We start from the raw sequence: 6958 nt of genomic DNA on the forward strand, positions 1-6958 counted from the left end.
TTGGAAGCCTAACATGGAATTCTAACCACTGTTTATAACTTCTCATCTAAGAGAAAGAATAAACCATGGTCCAAAAACTAAATTATTTTTGAGTAACAATAGCTATTTATTGGACTTCCCAAGTGGTGCTAGTGGTAAAGAACCTGCCTGCCAGTGTAAGAGACATAAGAGACATGTTTGATCCCTGGGTTGGGAAGATCCCCTGGAGAAGGAAATGGCAACCAGCTCCAGTATTCTTGCTTGGAGAATCCTATGGACAGAGGAGCCTGGCAGGCTATAGTCCATGGGGTTGTAAAGAGTCAGACATACCTAGAGCCACTTAGCATGCACTCCCAGCTATTTATTGATGACTTAGTAGGCTCCAGGCATCCAATGCCCTGAGCTTTACACTTTCTTCTTACTACTACTTGTCTGTGTCTCCCCCTAGCCCTCTCAGAGATGTGGTATTATTCCATTTGCTTTACAGATCATGGAGCTTGTGAGTGACAGAGTTGGGATTCAAATCCAGATATGTGTAGCTATTAGAAACTGAGTGTGTAACAACCGTGCCAGGCTGCTTTTGGAATGTGATTTTGTGTAAGTTGGTGGTTTCCTTTATCTTCTTACTTTACATACACATCCCACAGTGTGTGTTGAGACCTTGATGAATAGTTAACCATAAAACAGGTTGAAAAGAAATAAAATGCCCCACAATTAGCAGGAAGAAAAATACTGCTTTCTTTCTTTGATCCTTCTATTGGATTGGCCACAAGGTTCGTTAAGGTGTTATGGACAAACCCGAATGAACTGTTTGGCCAACCTAACACATTTCTCACAATTTGAAATCAAAATCCTTCCTCCCAAGTACTTTTGCTCAGGAATGCCTGATAAAGGGGTTGGAAAATGTAGCATCACTCAGTTTGGCAGGAATCACAGATAAAATGGAATGTCAGATCCTCTGTTCCAAGGACTGTTTTCAGATACATTGGCTCTAAGATGGTTCTCATTCGGTAAAACAGAATTTAGAAGATTAGGATGAATTCAATTGAATTATGAAAACAAGTGCTGTGATCTGTTAAGTATAGTACTTGATCATCTTCCCCCCACCCCCAGCCCCACTCCATACCTAGATAATTACCTGAAGCTTGAGTCATGGTTTACATGTAACCATCTGATTATTTGCAACACCTGAAGGGGAAAGTACATTGTCATTTCTGTCAATTCTGTTTGTAGGGATCTTCTCTGCAGGTGAAACATACAGGCCACTTTGGTGAGAATGTATAGCTGAAATATATTAATACAAAAGGGGGAAAATGCAGAAACAAAATGTCTTCACAGTGATCTGAAGTTTCAGTAATATTCAGTTATTAAATATTTGCTCTTGTTTATTCAAAACTCTAATTATTGGCATATTTACAGTTTTCTGCTTAGTTTGACATTTAATCTGATGGTTTTATATTTATTTATTGCGTGGTCTAAATATGGTCTCACTTTCTAAACTATGACTAATTTTTATAGTCATTTGATATGATTTAATTGTATTGTGCTATTTAAATAATACTCTCCTGAGTGCCTTCTCTGTACCAAGTATTTGTAATCTTTTTGTACACATGGTAATTTCAGGTACTAAAGAGTTAACCAAGTTTTGCATAGTTGTTAGACATTTCAAAATATTTATAGTGAAGATATGAATTTACATGACCTCTGAGTAAAAAGAAATTAATTGAGCTCATGCTGTGAAACTAAATAAATCAGTGGGAAGAGAAATTGTAGGCTTTACTAGCAGAAGTAATTAGATCAAAGGCTTCTTCTGCATTGCACTAAGTTGCCTCTGTTTCTGAATGGCTGCTAATGTTTATATTTCTGAGCTGCCAGGTTTTTACTGTTTTGCCAACATTTTCTCTACTTCAAGGATTACTGGAAAACTAATCAGATGCAGTAATTGATTTAACAACAGAATGATTCAGTAGTTGCTGTCTTCTGTAAAATCTTCCTTCTTCAGTTTGAAGGTAAATTATCAATTTATGGGTCCTCACAGAAAAGCATTTATTTCTCTTTGCTCCATTAAAAAGGAGAGTTCTCTGCACTCAAATTTGTTTGGGGGTAAAATGTTCCACCTGTGAAGCCCTTTCTGGGACATGAACACATTTTTGACAATCAAGTCTCAGATGATAGTCTTATATGATAATCACATGGCAGTTTAAAATTGTGTGTAATCAAAATGATGCAATCTTGATAGAAGATGGCCTTGTCCAGAGCTGACTGAGAAAAATTCAGTTGCAGAAGTTGTGCGCTTGTTTGTCATTGTAATAAAGGGTCCAGGGTTTTGCTTTCTAGAACTGCCTGACCTACTCAACGAAAGTCCCCAGTCTTCTAATGGGTGTGACATGCAGGTTTACCCTACAGGAACGAGTAATATCCCTAAATACATGTATGTAGTTACAAATATATGTATGTATGCTTAATGACAGAGGAAGTACCAGACATGAAAACTGCAGATCTAGTTGAGGTCTGTCCCGATGGGGCTTTTCCAATAAACCGACATTGTTGGAAATGCCTCGTAGAATAAGTGTGTGGTTTTCTTTACTCATAGAACTGCCTGTTCGATCTGTTGGAAAGAACTACAAGACAAAGTTGCCAAGTAAACTATGAAAAACCTAACAAACTTTTCTTTTTTTTTTAAATCTTAGGTGTTGACATACCCCAACAATCTGTACTGTTCTAGGATATGATAGCTTAGGGGTGAATATGATTTGCACTTAATACATTTTTTAGAGGGTGTCAAATTCAGAACCAGGCAATTCTGTCTGCAGACTCTAAACATGGTCCTAAAGTAAATTGCTTGAGGAAATTGGATCCCAAAGATTACAGATGGGGAATGTCGAAGTGTGTCTATATTCCATTGGAGATCAAAGCGGCCCATCTAAAAGAAATGTGTACTGACTGACTGACTGACACGGCAGCTGTGGATTGTGCAAACTGTCTTTTGGAAAGGGCTGTCGTACGTTTCTTGAATATTATGACTTTGTAGGAACTGAGGTGATTGGCAGTGGAAAGAATGAGATCATGTGAAATCCCTTAAAAATGTATTGACTTAAATCACACCTGTGTTACACATTTAAAAAACAAACAAACAAACCAAAAACAAAACTTTGTGCAGAAAAAATCCCCTGCAGATTTCTTGTGAGGGCTGGACAGCTCTCCAGTACTCAGAGGTACTGAGCATGGCACAGGGTTTCGGTGGGGGAGCCGATTGGGTGGGCAGGAGACACCAGTCTGTAGAGTGCTGAGCTGGTTGCCCCTACTTCTAGAACTTGTCCTCTCTGCTGATTCTTGGATCACTGGCTGCTTCCCTCCAGACAGCTGGGGACGCTCTTGACTTCTGCACACCACCACTGTTGCCCAGCTGTCTACCCAGCTGCTTTTCCAAATCCTCACTTGTATTCTTAAGGGATTTTTATTATAATTTATTATTATTTTTGGCTCTTCTGGGTTTTCACTGTGGCGTGCAGGCTTAGTTGCCCCACATGTGGGATCTTAGCTCTCCAACCAGGGATCAAGCCTGCATCCCCCGCATTGGAAAGCAGATTCTTAACTCCTGGACCACCAGGGAAGTCTTGAATTTTTATTACAAATGCAATATGTGTATTGATAATAAAATTTGAATAGTACAGAGATGATCATATAGAAAATAAATATCTCCTCCCCAACCAGATTCTCAGTGTCCAATTTTCTTTTTTAGTTCTTCTTGTGGTTACCTCTGTAATCATCCCAGATAATATGCTGATGCTTCCCCCTCTTGAATTATCATTGTATACTAGACTGTTTGAGCAATATATATTCATTCCCTTCCATGAAAGATAAGGACTTTAGCATGCTTGTGCTATTTCTAAAAAGACTTTACTCTTCTTAACGATCCACATATTAATTGCTGTTTTAACTCTAAATAATAATGTAAATCTTTTCCTTAACAAATCACCTTAGGCACTGTACCTAGACTCCTCAGTACATCTGTAAAATGGGGATAACTGTAATACCTACTTTATAAGGCTGTTATAAGAATTAAATGACAGAATCCTTTTAAACTGTTTAGGAAGGGCTTCCCAGGTGGCTCAATGGGTAAAGAATCCACCTGTAATGCAGGAAAGGAGATGCAAGAGATGTGGATTCAATCCCTGGGTTGGGAAGATGCCTTGGAGGAAGGCATGGCAACCCACTCCTGTATTCTTGCCTGGAGAATCCCCATGGACAGAGGAGCCTGATGGGCTACAGTTCATGAGGTCGCAAAGAGTTGAGCATGGCTAAAGCAACTAAGCACACACAAGGTCCTGGTGCTTAGTGAATTCTCGATCTATTTGGCCAGTATTCCATGTGGGCAATCCCGAGCCTTCAACTCCGCTCACTGTTCTCGCTAAACATCCATCTCAGTTAGCTGGAGTGTGACTCGTACATTATCAGTGTTGCTTTATGTTCTCAGCTGCAGCTTTAAAGATTGGCATAAAAATAATTGCCTGCTTTCACCTGATGGTTAGAGTCATCAGCTCCTTAATAGCCCAGTTTGTTACATTTGAAGATATTCTCTAGGGGCCCTTTGCTTTTCTCTTCAAGTTTGGACCGATTACTTTCTAGGTCTGTGGCATAGTCATCATCCTGGTTATCATATATAAAATGATCAGGGAAGGACTGCTGGGAAAGTGATATTCAAGTAAAGACCTGAACTACGGAGAGGAGAATTCTAAACAGAGGAAAGAAGTGCAAAGGTTCTGAGGCAGAAGAACCCTACTGTGCTTACTTGGGGCACAGGAAGGGGGCCAGCATGGCTGGAGTGAGTGGAGTGAACAATCTGGGTGAAAGTGATGGAGGTTATAAGTATTTTGAAGATTCAACTAAATGGATTAGGTGTGTAATAAGTTAGAGAGCAATGAAGAACCACTCCAATATTTGTGTTGTAGTCAGTTGAAAGGATTGGGTTGCTGTTCAGTAAGATGAATGAAGAATGGTGAAGAATGTGGGATGAGCAGGGGACTTTCCTGGTGATCCCATCCTTAAGAATCTGCCTTGCAATGCAGGGGACTCGGGTTCCATCCCTGGTTGGGGGACTAAGATCCCACATGCTGCGCGGCTCAACTAAGCCTGCAGGCTGCAATTAAAGAGTCTGTGCATTGCATGGAAAGATGCCACGTGCCACAACTAAGACCTAACACAGCCAAATAAATATTTTTTTAAAAAGAATTTGGAAGAACAGATTTGACTCATGTGGGATGGGAGGTGGGTGGCAGGAAGGGGCGGAGAGCAAGAGTTCAGTTTTGGAAGCATTTATTTAGAATGCCTGCCAAAGGGACTTCTCTGGTGGCCCACTGGTCACCAGAATTTTGAAATTTCACCTTCCAGTGCAGGAGTGAGGGTTTGATCTCTGCTTGGGGAGCTAGGATCCTACATGCCTCACAGCAAAAAACTCAAAACAATGCTTGTAAAGCAAACAATGTTGTTACAAATTCAATAAAGACTTTAAAAATGGTACACATTAAAAAATCTTTAGAAATAACAGAATGCCTACAAGATATCCAAGTGGAGATGTGAATGGGAAGTTGGGAATATACTTCGGGGTTTGGGACAGACATCTAATCTGGGAGTCGTATATGTGATCAATAGGCCATGAGATGAATGAAGTCATAAAGGGAGAGAGTGTGAGCAGAGAGGAGAATTAATAGGGCCAAGGGTCATGGTCTTGGTTATGCCCATGTTTGGAGAGGGGAGAGGTGAAGAGAAGCCAGTAAAGAAGATGAGAAAGAGGCCATTGAAGTATGAGAATAAGGATGGAGTTTGTGAAGCTAAGTGAACAAAGCATTTCAAGAGGAAAGAGTTAAAAGAGTTGCAAAGAGAATTAAGGGAAAAGAAGAGAGTGGTAAAACAAATGGATGTTAACAACAGGAAAAAAGAACATGAGGGTTGAGAGCTCACTTCTGGATTTAGTGTAGTGGAGCTCACTGGTAAACTTCATAAAAGCAAAGTGATTTTATTTTAGTTACTCCGAGAAAGGAGAGACCATCCCCAGTGCTTGGGGTGTTTTTATTCCCAGAGATGATGAGCAACCCACCCCCTGCTGGCATCTGCATTAGTGCCCAGCAGGACTGTGCTTTAGCCATGGATGTTTCTGCTCTGCTCCTGGTCTAGGGTGATACTTACTTCTTTAAAAGCCTGGCTATGTTGCTTTTGTTTGCTCTTTTTGTATTTGGTCATATTCGCATGTGTTTAGAGATGGGGGAGTGTGATAAACTGTGAATCTGTTATACTATTTTAACTGAATGTTTTTTTTCTGCTATATCTTTACCTTCTTTACTAAATGTTCCTTTTATTTTCTGGCCTTACCTGCCTCACTTGTTAAGGATGTGATATTTATGATCACTTTCTCAAATGGAGAGATTTTTTTTTTCTTCCATATGTGGCTGGGTTGCTGAAGTTGGTATCATATTAAACCACACTGCCACTAAAAGTCATTTCTCCCTTATTATGTTCATCTAATTTGATACATTCCCCTGTGTTCATTCTAGTTTTTGTCACTTAACAACCTCCTGGCCAATCCCTGTTATGGGCTGAATTGTGTCTCCCTATCCAAATTCATAGGTTGAAGTCTTATCCCCCTAAGGCCTTAGAATGTAACTTTATTTGGAATAAGGTCTTTGTCTTCTAAATTCTACTGGAGTATATTTGATTTACAATGTTGTGTTAGTTTCTGCTGTATAGCAGAGTGAATTAGTTATACATACACATGTGCCATGCTGTGCTTCATCATTCAGTTGTGTCCGACTCTTTTTGACCTCATGGACTGTAGCTTGCCAGGCTTCCCTGTCCATGGGGATTCTCCAGACAAGAATACTGGAGTGGATTACTGTGCCTTTCCCCAGGGGATCTTCCCCACCCAGCAATTGAACCCAGGTGTCCCGCATTGCAGGAGGACTCTTTGCTCTCTGAGCCATCA

General features: G+C 40.2%; 1 non-coding gene across 1 annotated transcript; it reads left to right on the plus strand.

Moving 5' to 3' along the window:
* Positions 1 to 2482: 2482 nt before the first annotated feature.
* On the plus strand, positions 2483 to 2613 carry LOC122449056. The gene has a single exon (XR_006271874.1). It is a non-coding gene; the product is annotated as a small nucleolar RNA SNORA18 (small nucleolar RNA).
* The last annotated feature ends 4345 nt before the right edge of the window (positions 2614 to 6958 follow it).

Source organism: Cervus canadensis, chromosome 10, assembly GCF_019320065.1.
Source record: "Cervus canadensis isolate Bull #8, Minnesota chromosome 10, ASM1932006v1, whole genome shotgun sequence".
NCBI lineage: Eukaryota > Metazoa > Chordata > Mammalia > Artiodactyla > Cervidae > Cervus > Cervus canadensis.